The 15478-nt window shown below is 38.4% G+C and overlaps 1 protein-coding gene across 4 annotated transcripts in view; it reads left to right on the top strand.

The window, feature by feature from the left end:
- The window catches only part of NMNAT2 (nicotinamide nucleotide adenylyltransferase 2), a 194102-nt gene that overhangs the window by 18424 nt on the left and 160200 nt on the right, over positions 1-15478 (top strand). Inside the window, exon 2 of one of the 4 annotated variants that reach the window (XM_049112146.1) lies at positions 8359-8487. The exons of the other annotated variants lie outside the window; for them this stretch is intronic. The gene's annotated coding sequence lies outside the window, so the exon portion shown is untranslated. The remainder of the gene's footprint in view (positions 1-8358; positions 8488-15478) is intronic. 4 annotated transcript variants of the gene reach the window in all.

Here is a 15478-nt window from a genome sequence, read left to right as displayed (position 1 = left end):
TGATATTGTTCATTTAAGGGCAATGGAATTTCCCAAGCTTATGAATGCTACTAAAATCACTCATCCTTAGAAACACTTTATTTGGAGTAGAGGCAATGAGAGATTTCCCAGCATTATCTCCCTCTGGGGATGATTATCAAGTAAATTGACTAAGAGAAGCTAACATCAGCTAACAACTAGTGTGTGCTAGTCTAAATGCTTAAAAAATTTTGTTTTTTAAATAAGGTTAGATTGACAGGAGAGTTGCAAATACAGTACAGAGAACTTACTGATATCCTACATCCAGCTTTCCCAAATGTTAACCTGTTATATAACCACAGTACACGACTGACACAGTGAAATTAACATTGGTACAATACTGTTAACTACAGACTTCCCTCTGATTTTACCAGTTTAATGACCTTTTTCGGCTCTGAAATCTTGTCCATATTACATTGAGTCATTGCATCTAAGTCCCCTTCAATCCATGATAGTTTCTCTGTCTTGCTGTTCATGACCTTGGCAATTTTGAAGTGCATTGGTCAGGTATATTGTAGAATATCCCCGAATTGAGGTTTCCCTGATATTTTCTCATGACTAGACTGAGCTTATGGATTTGGGAAAATGACATCACAGAGGCAAAGTGCCCTTTTCATCACATCATATCAGGGGGACCATGATTTCAATATGACTTATTACTAATGATGTTAACTTTGGTCACTTGTTTAAAATGGTGTTTGCCAGGGTTCTCTAATTGTAAAATGACTATTTTTCTCTTTCCATGCTATTTGTTAGAACAAATCAGTAAGTCCAATCCTCATTCCAGGAAACAGGACTCAAGCTTCACCTCTTAGAAAGATGATTATCAAAGAATTTGTGGACCTATAAACACTTGAACCAGCACTAACTAATATTTTTTGGTGAGATACTTTGAGACTGTGCAAATATTCTGTTCTAATTTTAGGGGATCTTGACTGCAGCAGTTATCACAGTGGTGTGCTCATGGTTATTTTCAATATCCCTGATTCCTCCTACATTTATTATCTGAAATTCTTCTGTAAGAAAGATTTGATTCCTGCCACACACACTCTACTACCACTAATTTTATTTATTTGTTTGTTTCCTTCACTTACATCAGTATAGACTCATCAATATTTATTTTATTCTTTGGATTATAATCCAATGTTATAATTACTTATTTTGTTGTTTGGATTGTTCCAATTTTGGCCTTGGGAGTAGTTTTAGGTTGACTCCTGTGTCCTTTTGATATGCCCTGTACAGGAGAGAGTTAAAATAGGTCAGAGGCTGCTATGTTTAGAAGGGTCAGCCTGCAAGTTTGTCCTTGGGTGACATCTGGGAACTTGGCTTGTGAAAAGATCCCCACACTGATAATAAAAGTTCTCAAAAAAAAAGAAAAAAGAAAAAGAAAAGTTCTCTACACTGCTGAAGTTGTTTTACTCACTTAACACTGAACACCTGCTTCCTTCTGAGATACTAGGATTTTGGTAGTTGCCAGGCAGAGAATGCCAACACTACTAGCCCCCGATAAAAACCCTAAACTCTGAGTCTCAAATGGACTTCCCTAGGAGAAACATTTAAATACATGCCACTGCATTTTCACTATCAGAAAAGGGCACACCTGGTTTGCCTCTGCCTGGGCTGGGAAGGAAAGTCTGTGAATGGATTTATCCAAGTTCTGCCTAATGCACCTTTCCCCCTTAATAGTTTGCTGTGTAACCTTACTGTGTCATTGTAATAGATTTTCGCCATTAATGGAACTGAATCCTTTGAGTTCTTCTGCTAGCACAGCACTGCATTTGTCAGCGGCCTTGGATACCTCCAAACATGTCCTGTCCCTCCCTCCCTCTATTTATTTATTTATTAGCACTTCCTATCTTTGTGGCACTACAAGAAGTTTCGGACTTGTATTTTCCTTGTCCTGGTCATAAAATCAGCCATTTCTTCAGGGAGACATGGTTTCTTTTATTGGAGGATGATATTTAGAAAGCAAGATCTGGGCACTCATTGCTAATGTGGTATCATTGCTTCTAGGCCCTTTGGGCAAATAGACAAAGAAACGAATGTATGTTTACTAACCTATATATACACATACATATTAATACTTATTTCTATGTCTTCTGCTTGTGACAGTGCACACTTAGTGAATTAATACTGACACCAACTTTAATCTAGAACCACAGGGATCATTCTAGCCTTCTCTGCTTTATTTGTAACTTCTTTCTTAGAGAAACCTAGCTTCAGTTAGCTACAATTTGTTTGTTTGTTTAACACTACTATATATGCAGAGTAGTTTCAGAATTGCTGACTTATACCCCTGTGAGAACAAATTCACCAACTTACACCCCTCTGGTAAAGCATTTATATACAGTTGCTTTTGCTTTTTAGCCAGTCGAACACATCCTCAAAGTTACTAAGGTCAGCTCCTTCCCCCATCTGTTTCAGATTGGTTATTTCTAATACAGGTAGGTTTGTTAGTTTGCATTCCATCCTGGGAATCCCCCACATCCTCATGGATTTTTAAAATTTGCATACAGTAAATTTCACTCGTGGTTTTATAGTAAATTATACCTTGTTAGAATAAGTGTACCATTGATGGATGTTGACAAATGCGCACCATCATGTATCTACCGCTACAGTACCATGAAGAACATCTCCATCACTTAAAATCTACCTTGTGCCATCTCTTTGTAATTAACCTCTTCCCAACTCCTGGCAACTGCTAAGTTGTGTTTTCTGTCTATAGTATTGCCTTTTGCAGAATGTCACATAAATAGAATCATACAGTGTGTAGTCTTTTCAGTTTGGCTTCTTTCACTTACCAAATGCATTTAAGATTCATCTTTATTGTTGTATGTGAATGCATAGTTAATATTTTTAAAAGTTGCTGAGTAGTATTCCACTGTGTGGATATATTACAATTCATTAATCTATTCACCTCCTGAGGATATCTCAGTTGCTTCCAGTTTTTGTTTATGAGTAAAGCTTCTATAAATATTCACTTAGAGGTTTCTGTGTATAGAAGTTTTCAATTCACTTTAATAATTACCTGGGATTCAGATTGCTGCACCATATGATAAATGTATGTTTAATTTTGTTGAGAAACTGCCAAACTAGCTGTATCATTTTGTATTTCCATAAACAATGACAGGGAGTGGTTGGTTGCTGCACCACACCTTACCCAGCATTTGAATTGTCAATTTAAAAAAAATTTTTAGCCATTATAATAGAGGTATATGTTATGGTTTTCATATGCATTTCCCTAATGATTAATGACTTAGAGCATCTTTTTATGTGCTTTTCTCCATTTGTATATTTTCTTTGGAAAAGTATCTCTTGTCTTTTTTTTTAATTGAGTTATTCATGTTCTTACTGAGTTATAAGAGTTCTTTATATTCTGGCTACAAGTCCTTTATTGGACATGTGATTTGCAAATATTTTCTCCACCTCTTAGTTTGTCATTTTTTTTAAACTTTTTTTTTTTTTTGCAAAAATCAAAGTTTTTAATTTCAGTTAAGTCCAATTTATTAATTTTTTTTCCTTTTATGGATTGTGCTTACGGTGTCATATCCAAAAACTAATTACAAACCCAAGATGATGCAAATTTCTGTATTTTCTTTTGAAAATTTGATAGGCCTACATTTTACATTCAAGTATATGATCCACTTTAGTTGATTTTTGCATAAGGTGTGAAGCATGTGTTAATGTTATTTTTTCCTTTTTTTTTTCTTCCTGTGTATGTATATTGAAATGTTTTAGCACCATTTGTTGGAAAAATTATACTTTCCCCATTGAATTGACTTTGCACCTTGTCAAAAATCAGTTGACTATATTTTGACGAATCTATTTCAGAGTTTTTCTGCTTCATTGATCTGTGTCTCTCCCTTTGCCAGTTCCATACTATTTTGATTACTATAACTTTATAGTAAATCTTAAAATTCAGTAATATGACTCCTCTCTCTCCATACATATACTTAAACATAAATATATATTTATATATACATTTATTTCTGTTTATATTTATTTATATATACTTATATATAAACTAACTATATTTACTTCATACATATAAAATATACATATTTTATATAATATGTAACTATAAACATATACAAATATATTTTATTATAAAATTTATAGGAAAATATGTGTAAGTAAATATATTTTTATATATTATGTATCATATATATTATTCCCCGATCTAGTTCTAACATCTGTATCATATCTGAGTTTACTTATGATCATTGCGTTGTCTATTCAGCTGCCAGCCTGGATGTTTTAAATGCGTTATCTCAAAGTTTTCAAATGCATCTGTGAGTTCAAAGAGGATTTTTAAAATGTTGTGTCTATATTTTATGATCATCTAATATGAGATTATTCTGGATCTTGTCATATAGTGTTAGTCCTCATGTTTGTTTCTAGCTGAGTTTGTACCAATGAATATCTAAAGTAACAGCATATAGTATTTAATGAATGGAAAAGCATGTCAGACTCCTGGAAATTTGCACATCTTAAAGTCAAAAGGACACTAATTTTCCTGCACATGCTGCTGTAGTCATGTTGATTAATTTTACCAGTTATGTAGACAAAAACTAAGCTTTGCAGCGATAATAATTGGAAAGACATTTTCATAGAAAAAATACTTTGGCTTAAGTTATTTAATAATTTGAAATTTGGGGTAAACATAATGGAGATGACTTAGTGCCAGCTAATGAGTAGTGGCTGACCTAGTATGTAAATTTCTTTTTTTTTTTTAATTTTTATTTATTTATGATAGTCACACAGAGAGAGAGAGAGGCAGAGACATAGGCAGAGGGAGAAGCAGGCTCCATGCACCGGGAGCCCGATGTGGGATTTGATCCCGGGTCTCCAGGATCGCGCCCTGGGCCAAAGGCAAGCGCTAAACCGCTGCGCCACCCAGGGATCCCCTAGTATGTAAATTTCTTACTTGCATCAAGTGAAAGCGAAATTATGTCATGCAAAAGAAGTGCCTCTATTAGTTTAAATAGGGAAGTAGGAGAATTAATCTGCACCATAACAGTTTCATACTATAAGTAAATTTTTGCTTCAATATTGTCTTTGTCAACCAAATTTTAACAGATTATTAGCAGAAGTATGGTAGTATGAACTTAAAAAATAATTTTGATTTAACTAATATTTTCCTCAGAATTATATTTTGGGGTGCACTGTTGAATAAATGGACAGTTTAATGTTGTATTTGGAGTTAAAAACAAATTCGCTGTTTAAAATGCAAAGCAATATCAGTAAAACACCCTGAATTTTAGCCAGTCAATTAAAAATCAGAGTAAGTCAACAAGTGACAAAGCAAAAGGAGCTTTCCTTGCCCTCCTTATTTGCACTGGCAGCTTCAACCTGAGCCCTTTGAGCAAAACCAGCCCTCCCATGTATCTCATAAGGGGGCGAGTTGGTGAAGGATCTATTGATAATGGGACCAGGGCACCTGGCAAAGGAAGTGGGACCTGAAATTCATCTAGAGGAAGAAGTATCTTTTCTAATTTATGCAGAGATGTCAAATGGGGTAATGGTGCCCTAGCTGAAGAATCCTTTCCTTTGCCAAGTTTGTTGTATTAGTCAGGATACATATAGCTGCAAGTCACAGAGCATATGACAAAGAACATCTTAAGTAATTAACTCATTTATCTGGAGATAGATGGTTCCAGGTTTGGGAGGTGGCTCAATGATGCCATTAAAGTTTTGTTTTGTTTTGTTTTTTTAATCTTTCCACTCTGACATCCTTGATTGTTGAGTGTTTATCCCTGGACGGTCATCTTATGATAACAAAATTGTTGCGACAGCTCCAAGATCACATCTTTATACAATTGTATGGAAATCCCACCTCTGTTTTTATCAGAAAATTAATTAATTTATTAATTATTTGCATCCTCCCACCCCAGCCAACTTCCCCTCATGTATTATTGGCCAGAACTAGGTCATGTAGCTACATTGGCTTTACAGAGAGGTGGAAATGACTGCCTAAAAAAAAGGAAGAGAGTTGGCAACCAACAGTGTTACCACACCCATAAAAGAAAAGGCTCTTTTTTACTTTCTGTTTCAAAGGCAGGCTCCATATCTAGTAAGCAAAGAGCATCTCAACCACCCTTTTCTTTGACTGGAATTTTTTTGAATCGCTTTGTAATCTCTATACTACCACAGTCATTCAGACTAAATGGAAAGAAGATAAGTCTTAGTTGGTTTGAAATAAAAAAGGTTATAGAATAATTTTAGTAACTTGTGTGTCTATCACTTTAAACTGCACCTTCTCTATAAAAACTGGGCTAGCTGGAAAAGACCAAGAATGAATCCTTTGGAGGGAGCTTTGAAGAAAGAACATTCTTTGTATACAAATAGATCTACCAAGCTGCTTCTTTTTTTTTTTTTTTTTAAGATTTTATTTATTTATTCATTAGAGAGACGGAGACACAGATGGAGAAAGAAGCAGGCTCCATGCAGAGAGCCTGATGTGGGACTTGATCTGGGGACTCCAGGATCATGCCCTGGGCTGAAGGCAGGCACTAAACCAATGAGCCACCCAGGGATCCCCTCTACCAAGCTTCTTAAACATTGTTTTTCTGCAACCCTGTTTAGCATATATATTTTTTGTGTATGCAGAATGGAGGAGTGGCTGATCAAGGGAGCAACTAAAGGAAACGCAAAGTAACACAATGTTGGCTTTTCAATTTAGTTTCCTAAATTATAAGGAATCTTGGTATTTAGAGAAATCCTATTTGTGACACCTTCTCTAAAACAAAAAATCAATCAATAATCAAATAACCACTCCCTAATTACCTGTTTACATGTAAACATGGATTTGCATATGTGAAGTTTGGCTAAAATATAATATGCTTTTCTGTCTTGGTTTCCCTTAGTTATATTATTTTCAATAGTACTCACATCTCTTATAACAAAAATTTCCCTGGAAATTTTCCAGGGAAATTTTTGTTTTTATGCTCCCCAATCAAGACACTTCCCTCTCTCCACACACGTGCATCAAACAAATATACCAAACCCTACTTTATACTTAGAAAAAGTCCATCTGAAAGAAAGGAAGGAAGAAAGAAAGAAAAGAAAGAAAGAAAAAAGAAAAGGAAAAGAAAATCCATCTTGTCCAAACTTGCCTATTTTTCCTTAGTGGAGCTTTTAGGAGAAGGTGTGAGCAACCTTCATTCTTCCCCCTCTGAATTCCGTGCCCAAGATTGAGAAATTAAAGCTGATCCAGGTCTTTCTCCTGTGAAAAGTTCTTTTCTTTCAGTGTTTGTCCTAGGGTTACTAAAGTGCACAGTGGTAAGAACATGTCACAATCAGCCATGAAGGCAGCTTCTTATTCATTGCATTGTGAGACTGCCTCTTTTTCCATAGCATACTTCATTTTAATCCATGTTGTGGCTCCTGCATTTTCCCGGGGAGGCTGAGAAAGCAAAAGACTCATCATTTCTAATTATACGAAGTTTGATTACTTCAAAGAACCCTTTTGGTGCTATTTACATGAAGAAAGGAACCCTTTACTATTTGCAAATAGCATTTCTTCTACTGTGATGAATTTGCTCAAATCCTCTTGTAGACCACCTCAACATATGGGGATCTAAAGGAAGATTTTAAAGTATCTTTTACCAAAACCAGCCCATGATTTCCTTCTGTCAGGAAGTCTTCCTTAAAAGATGTCCCCTGGGACTAAGGGATCCACCAACTAGGAGAAAGTTCAAAGACTCGCTGAGTTAAAAAACTTTCAAAGTCTCACAGCTGAAGGGGAAGAGAGCCTCAGCAGAGGTGGGCTGGTGTGGGAGGAAGCAGAGCAAAGGTGCTGGTGATCACAGGCCATGAATGCTGTCTTACCTACCCCACATATCACTGGAATTCCAAGTCCTGGGACTCTGGCTGGCAGTCGTCTCTGGATAGGTTGATGTGGTTGGCCTTTAGCTGGAAATGTCACTGGGCTACAGAGTGGGCTGGCATAGCTTTCTGTCTCTGTCCAGCCTAGCTATCATGTTTGAGAGCCAAAAGACCCTTACCTACTTCATTGTCCTGTGGCTGATAGAGGAAGGTGTGTACCCTCATCTACAGTCTCCTTTCAAAAAGGCAGTCTGAAGCCTTGAAACAGGAGCAGACCCTGGACTCTGAAAGCACGGGTTCAAATTCTGGCTCTGCCATGTGTAGTGGCTGAATGAATGATCTTGAGCAAATCATTTGGTACCCCTGACTTTTTTCTCATTTGGAAAGTTGTGAGAACCATTCCTGCCAACCTCTAATCCCCTCCACACACCCAGGTTTAGAGTCACATACAGAAAACATGACTTTTAAGCTCACCTCAAAATGTCCTTTCCTCCCTTCACTTAAAAATAAAAGGTGTGGAGAGTGAGAAGAGCTCCCATCCAGAGGGATGGCAGGAGAAAAGTTGGTAGCCTGTGCAGACTAATGGACATGCAAGGCAAGGGCAGTTCAAGAGAACACCATTAATCACACGCAGCCATAAAGGTGAGTCATAGAATGTACATCCCCACCTTTACAAAGTGAAAAGTCAGACCTTCCAGAGTTTAGGACCTCTAGGTGCATCTTCTAATGTTAGTTCAAATAGCTACATGGCCATCTGTCAGCATTAAAACTGAGGGTGAATTGAATGTGTTCATTAACTTGGTTGTGGTAATTATTTTACTATATGTGTGTGTTTCTGTATATATAATAAAATCATGTCATTTACTTAAAATATACACAATTTTATCTGTGAATTCTATTTCAATAAAGCTGGAGAGGAAAGACTGAAAGTGTATTTTTATGGATTCCCAACATTCTATAATGTCCTTGCACTTTGCTTTCTAGAGTGTATCTACCAGTAATTTTAAAAACTGTCTGTACACACATATCCATGCACAGTAGCTTTCAGTCCCAGGCTCTCCTCTCCTTCTTTGAGTTACCCTTTAGTCCCTCCTCCCTGAGAAACAGCTGCATGCAAGGTGAGTTCTTTCCTTCCTGCTTTCATTTTCTCTTCCACCCAGGGCCAGGGCTCAGATAACCCTAGGGTGACTATTGCCTGCATTTGCTGAGACAGGGACTAATTAGTGCAAATGCCACCAGACCTGGCAAAAGTAGGGAAGCTCTATAGTCTCCCAAAGTCTTCTCCACAAATTCCAAGGTCAGATCGGCTGCATCTGTATTGTATCATGGGGCCGGTCAACCCAGGGATGGAGGACTATCTTCCTTTCACCAGGTACTATAGTGTCCTCCAGGTGGAAGAAATAAATCATAGAGCCAACTCCTTTTGGTTCCCCCATGGCTGCTGATTCATCCTTCCCTCTCCGAGGCCACTTCTGAGCAGCTCCTATTGCCCTGGTGGAAATAGCTCTCTCTGTCTCCTAACAAGACCCCTTGCTTATCTGCACCCTAAAGGAGGATTGGCCCACATGACAGGAAGTGAAAGAGCTGAGGGGAAAATGAGTGGGAGGCGGTTACAAACACCAGGGGCCCTCCGTGTCCCGTTCACCTTAAGTCACAACAGGAGCAACCAAAGAGTGTTACCTTACAAACCAAAACTTAGTCTCTAACTTCACCCCAGTACCTTTTCCCGTGATGAGTAATAAGTCAGTCAGACTTATCCTCTTTGATGGTCTGAAATCTTCAATTCTCCCTCATTCTCAACCAAAACTAATTGCTGTAGCTAGCAGTCTGGAGGTTCTGTTCTTGGCTACAACCTTGAGGAAGTCACTTAAACTTCCTGAACCTTGCTTGCTTTCCTCATGAAAAATCCAAAACCGGGCCTGTAAACGCTTAGCTCACAGTATCATTCATTGTAAGGATCCCATAGAATAACATATGTAAGAGCACTGTGTGTGCTAAATGGCTCTATATACGTAAGCAATTATTAGATCAAACTTTTAATAACATCTTAATTACAACTGTGCTCTGTTAGTCCCTTGCAGAATCCTGGAGTCCTCTGCTCATCTATCTCTCTTTTCCCAATCATTATCTATCATTCTGCTTGATTCATCTTTCCCACATTCTCCCTTCCCCTACTCATGAAACACACATGCACAAAACCTATAATTCGTTCACCCATTATTCTAAGTCCTGTCAATCAGTTTCTTTTTCATTGCATATTTACATTTCCAAAATAACCACATTTACATATAATTTTCTCTTGCCCACACAAAAAGTGGGTACAGCTAGATACGGCATTTAAGGGGGTGTGGCAGATTTCAATTCAGGAAACAAACAACTGTAGGTATTTTAAGCAGAAAGGGATTAAACACAAGGAATGAAGTGCTTACGAAATTCATTGGAAGAGCTAAGTTGAAGTTAGGGGCCACCACTGAGGTCTAGATTTTAAGGGCATACCACGACAGCTGTAGTCCAGAGGTCAGCTGTCTATTTGCCTCTCAATGCCCATGACTTCAGTAACTAGAATCTGGGGACTACTGGAATGTGGGTTGACCTCATATCAAGTGTTGCTTAGCAGCAAGAGCAATAGCAAGATGGCCTTTACCTCACTGCTGCCTTCCAAATCTCATACAAGGCCATTGCCCTGGCAGACTTTAATTAGTATCCAGAAATCTCGTTGCAAAGGACTCTGAGAAATGTCATTTCTGACTTTCTAGGGCCAAAAGTTCAGGAATGTACACACAGGGCTTTAGAAATGGACGTCTACTTCCCATGTCACAATAACCTACCTGCTCAAGACTGACTTCATACTCCTTACAGAGTAAACACCATGATCGCCTAAAAGAGAGCTTGAGGGGATGGGGGAAGAAAAGGTGCACAGATCTTGTAGTTGTAGCCTTTACAAATACCTGTTGGGATTTATTTGGGGGCAGTCCTCTTCTTGGTTTTTAAGACACGTAGCTCAGAATAAGAATAAAAAAATATGCAAAGACAGTCAGCCATAAGCAAAAATTATTCCACATTTATTAAGGCAAAAATGATTCCACACTTACCATGAGCCACACTGTGATAGATAACTGGGGACATAACACTGAACAAGACAGAAGCTATTCCTGTTGAGAGAGAGGTATTAGAAGTGTCTGGTTGACTGCTCAGGTTCAAAGCCTATCTACATCACTTATTAGCTGTCTGGCTTGAACAACTTCTCAGTTGTTCAAGTCCCAGTTTCCTCATGTGTAAGCCAGATGTAATCAAAGAACCTACTTAATTGAGATATACTAAAAAGAAAATGAGACAACACATGTAGAGTGCCAAGCATACTCCCTGGTACATCATAAGGTCTGAATAAATATTGGTGAAGGGTATAAGCAAATCAAAAGGCAATTACAGGACAGGACACTATGATAATGAAATGATACAAGAAAAAGAGCACATATGAGGAGAGACATTAATTCAGGCCTAGGGGGCTCACCGGAGACTCAGGAAATAAATTAAGTAAATTCTGTGTTGGTATTTGCTGGCTAGGAGAGAGCATTCTACATTTGATGACTAAAGAAAGTTCAGTATTGCTGGAGCAGAGGGAATGGAATGAGATTGGAAGGCAATTAGCCAGGTCATGAGGGGACTTGTAAGACTTTTAAGAGTTTGGGACACTTGGGTGGCTCAGTGGTTGACCATCTGCCTTTGGCACTGGGAGTGATCCTGGAGTCCCAGGATCAAGTCCCGAGATTGAGTCCCACATCGGGCTCTTTGCGTGGAGCCTGCTTCTCCCTCTGCCTGTGTCTGTGCTGCTCTCTCTGTCTGTCATGAATAAATAAAATCTAAAAAAAAAAAAAAAAACTTCTAAGAGTTTGAATTTTGGTGTGCCTGGGGGGCTCAGTCAGTTAAGTGTCTGCCTTCAGCTCAGGTTATGATCTCGGGGTCCTGGGATCAAGCCCCGAGTTGGCTTTCTTTGTTAATTTTAATTAGGAAACAAAAATCCCTTAACAAATTTATCTTCTTAGATAACAGATCAATGCTATCATAGTAGCCTCCAGAAGCATATGTGCCATATTAGTTATTTCACACAGTGGAGATGTTCATATTGAAATTTTCGGGCCATGTGGAAAAAGATGGAGCAGGGACTATATTTACATCCAGCTTTTGGTTTGATGTGTTTGGGGTAGTAGAAGTGGGACAGGGCCCCCTTACAACTCCAACTGAATAAATGGGCAGAGGCAGATCTACTTTTTGGCCTCTGATGAGTAGACTAAGATAGTTGTTACATGACTCAAGCCAAGCTAATAGAATTATATCTCTACAGCTTGTACTAAGGCACAGAAACTGGGGTCAGTGGATGTTGGGGATTGGAACTCATGTATAGTCTGTGTCAAGGTTTGGCCCATGAAAATCCAAATCCTTCTTACAGAACAGCAGGAACCAAGATCCCTTCAGAGAACCTGGTATACAGAGAGATGATGCTGATGCATGGCACAGGCAACAGATCACATGGAGGAAAGAGAGAGGGAAAGGGAGAGAAACAAAAGGAATTTAAAACTTCTGGTTGCCAGGCAAGGACATCTTGGAGAGTATTTAGTTTTCATCTTCCAACGAGTATTTCCAACACTCTCTTCAATCCTTGAAAGCTACAGCACAAACATCCTGGATTCATCTAGGGTTATGTTTACCTTAGCATGCTTTGCTCCTTTCCCACCAGCTTCTACCTTCCCATCAATCAGTAAGTCTCAGCTTACACCCTACAAGAAACTGGAGTTCTGAATATTAACAAGACATGCTCTTGGGTTCAATCAGATTATTGAACTACAGGTCTGCACTATATATTTTTTTCCTATAGCAACTCTGACGACATAATTTTGCCAAGCTTTTCTACTGTGCTCTATAACAATCCTGCCCAGCCAAGCATGAATGGAATTGGCCTCCTTCCTGTTTTCCTTCCCCCTTCGAACCCAGCATGGACAAATGACCCAGGTTGGGCCAATTAGAATACTTCTCTTTCTAATCACAGTGAGTGATCAGGAATGGGCACAAGATCAGTGCAAGATAATTGGTGTCTTCCTTAAGACTTTACTGGCATTCCTTGGAAGGATGTGTCCTTTTTCAATGGGATTATGATCTGTAAGGACAATGTCATTTGAGGCTTCCAGCAGCCATGCTGCTTTCATGTGAAGAGTACCCTTCTGAAAATAAAGCAATCACAAAGGAAAGTAAACGGAGAGATGGTAAGAGAAAGAAATGGAGTCATAATGATGATATTATTTGAACTCTTGGATACAGATTTCTCAAAAGCTAGGTCTGCTCTTTAGGCTTCTGTTATATATATGAGATATTATGATGTTTTGGTATCTTAAAAACTTTTCTCTCTCTCTGAGGAGAGACTGGCCTTCCCTGAGCTAGCCAATTCTTAGAGATAGCAAAGTGCTCAACAAAGGGCATGCCTTTGAAAGGCAAACTAATAGAGTCAGACATCCTCTATCTGACCCATAAACTCCAGGGGGCAATATCATCTGCCTTGATTATCCTAGGGCCAAGTATACCAGGCAACCAGGGACCACACCTAGAGCCCAAAGCCCTCCAAAATTATTCAAATTAGCCTTCCCTAAACTACCTACTCTGCCCTGCCTTGCCTTTTCTGTGGAAATCAAGGCCCATGGCCTAAGCTCTCTCCTCACTCCTATCTTCCACCTTCTAATCATCCTGGTGTTTCTCTCTGTGGCTGGGAGAAACATGTCATGCTTCCAGGCTCTGGGACCTGTGAGGATAATAAGTTTTGTTTTCTTGGGTCTCTCCTGTGTCTCCTCTTCTGTCCCTACCTGGCTGACCATCTCATAAATGACTACAAAACAACTTCCTTCACATAGATCAATAAATTCTCTCTTTGTTGTAAGCTGGTTTGAATAGAATTCATGTTATGGATTTCTGAAATAGTCCTGAGTAATCCAAGCAACTTATAAAATCTAAAAATGGCAGCTACCACCTTGAGCCACCTCACCTCCACCAACAAAATGAATATAGGTTGTGAAGACTGAAACAGGTCCAAGTGGAGCAAATTTTTCCTATGCTTCTATTTCTTCTGAAATCAGTTAAGTTAGTACTGGCAAGTTGTAAGAGTAGCTCAGCTGTACCACTGTTATTTTCTGCATTTCATAGGTTTGGGGAATCATGGGAATGAAATTCTAGGTCGATCTCACTTAACTGAATTGTGAGGTATTGAAAATGAGAAAAAATATTTTGTATTTTAAGTGGTCTATCCTTTATTTAACACTCCCTGGAGCCAAATGTGTTTTCCATTTGGGTGATGTAAAGAAGAGAAGCAGAGATATTCTCAGATGTCATTTTAGTGAATACATATCTTTTTTGTTTAACTTTTACTTTTTTTTTTTTTGAGAGAGAGAGAGAGAGCATGAGCATGGGGAGGGGCTTGAGATTCTCTCAAGCAGACTCATGCTCAGCACAAAGCCAGGTACAGGGCTCAGAACCCTGAGATCATGACTTGAGCCAAAATCAGGAGTCAGATGCTCAATTGGCTGAGCCACCCAGGCACCCCAATACTTATCCTTCTTATCTTTCTAAGTCTGCTAGAACTGAATTTCTACCTCCTATTGCTGCTTTTGGGAAAACTTTATAAGTTGTGAGATCTTAAGTCTCAAGATGAAAATAATGATTTATTTTCTCCTCCTCCCCATCTGAAAGAAACTATGATGAATAAATCAGCAAATATCTGAGCTAGCTGAAGAAATTTATTTTTAATGGTATACAATGTTTATCAGTTATTAAACCTGTGGTGCCAGCAGTATTGCTGTTTGTAATTGATAACCAGACTTTAGATTTTAGAAACATTTTTCATTTGTGAAAATTGATTTGAATGATAAGAAAAATTATAAATCTGAGTGAGGTTTTGGGGATTTAGAGCCAGAGGAAGGGGAATCTTGATCTAGGGACATTTTTCACTTCACAGTTGTAAAAATACTTGCTTCTGGAGATGATGGGGAAAATAATGCTAATCATTTTAGCTGTATCCCTGAAGATGTTTATCTCAAAGAAAAGTGGAAAAAGCAGAGATAATTATACAAATGTACAGGCTTGTAGAGAATCCCAAGGAGTCATGGTTCTCTCAGAATATTTTTTACATTACAGGAAAACATTAAATATTCGCTTTCTGAATTTATGACAAGGACTAAAGGAGCCAAATAAACATGTGTGCCTTTCTGCTCTTCCTTAAAGGATGACCCCTAATATTAGCTTGGAACCAGATTTGTACACATGGAATAGTTTCCCCTTGATCTGTGGTATAAATGGATGATTAATCTGGACTAGGTGAATAGGGAGAGAAAGGAACGTGTGTATCCACTCTGCTAGACTTCACATGTGTACATTTCAAATCCGACCCAATAGACACTTATACCTGCCCTTCAGAACCAATATTGACAGCAGGGAAAGTTCTGGGTTGGACTGTCTGTCTTGAGCCATTTGGAAACTAAACTGGCTAGAGCAGATTGCAAGATTTAAGCTGTGGGAGAATGACTCTGGTACCTTTTCAGCCTAAAGCAATTACCCAGCTGTTGGAAAGTTGAAATATTGGACCAAATTATATTAC

This window comes from Canis lupus, chromosome 7 (genome assembly GCF_003254725.2).
Source record: "Canis lupus dingo isolate Sandy chromosome 7, ASM325472v2, whole genome shotgun sequence".
Taxonomy (NCBI): Eukaryota; Metazoa; Chordata; class Mammalia; order Carnivora; family Canidae; genus Canis; species Canis lupus.
This window is presented reverse-complemented; position numbering and strand designations above follow the sequence as displayed.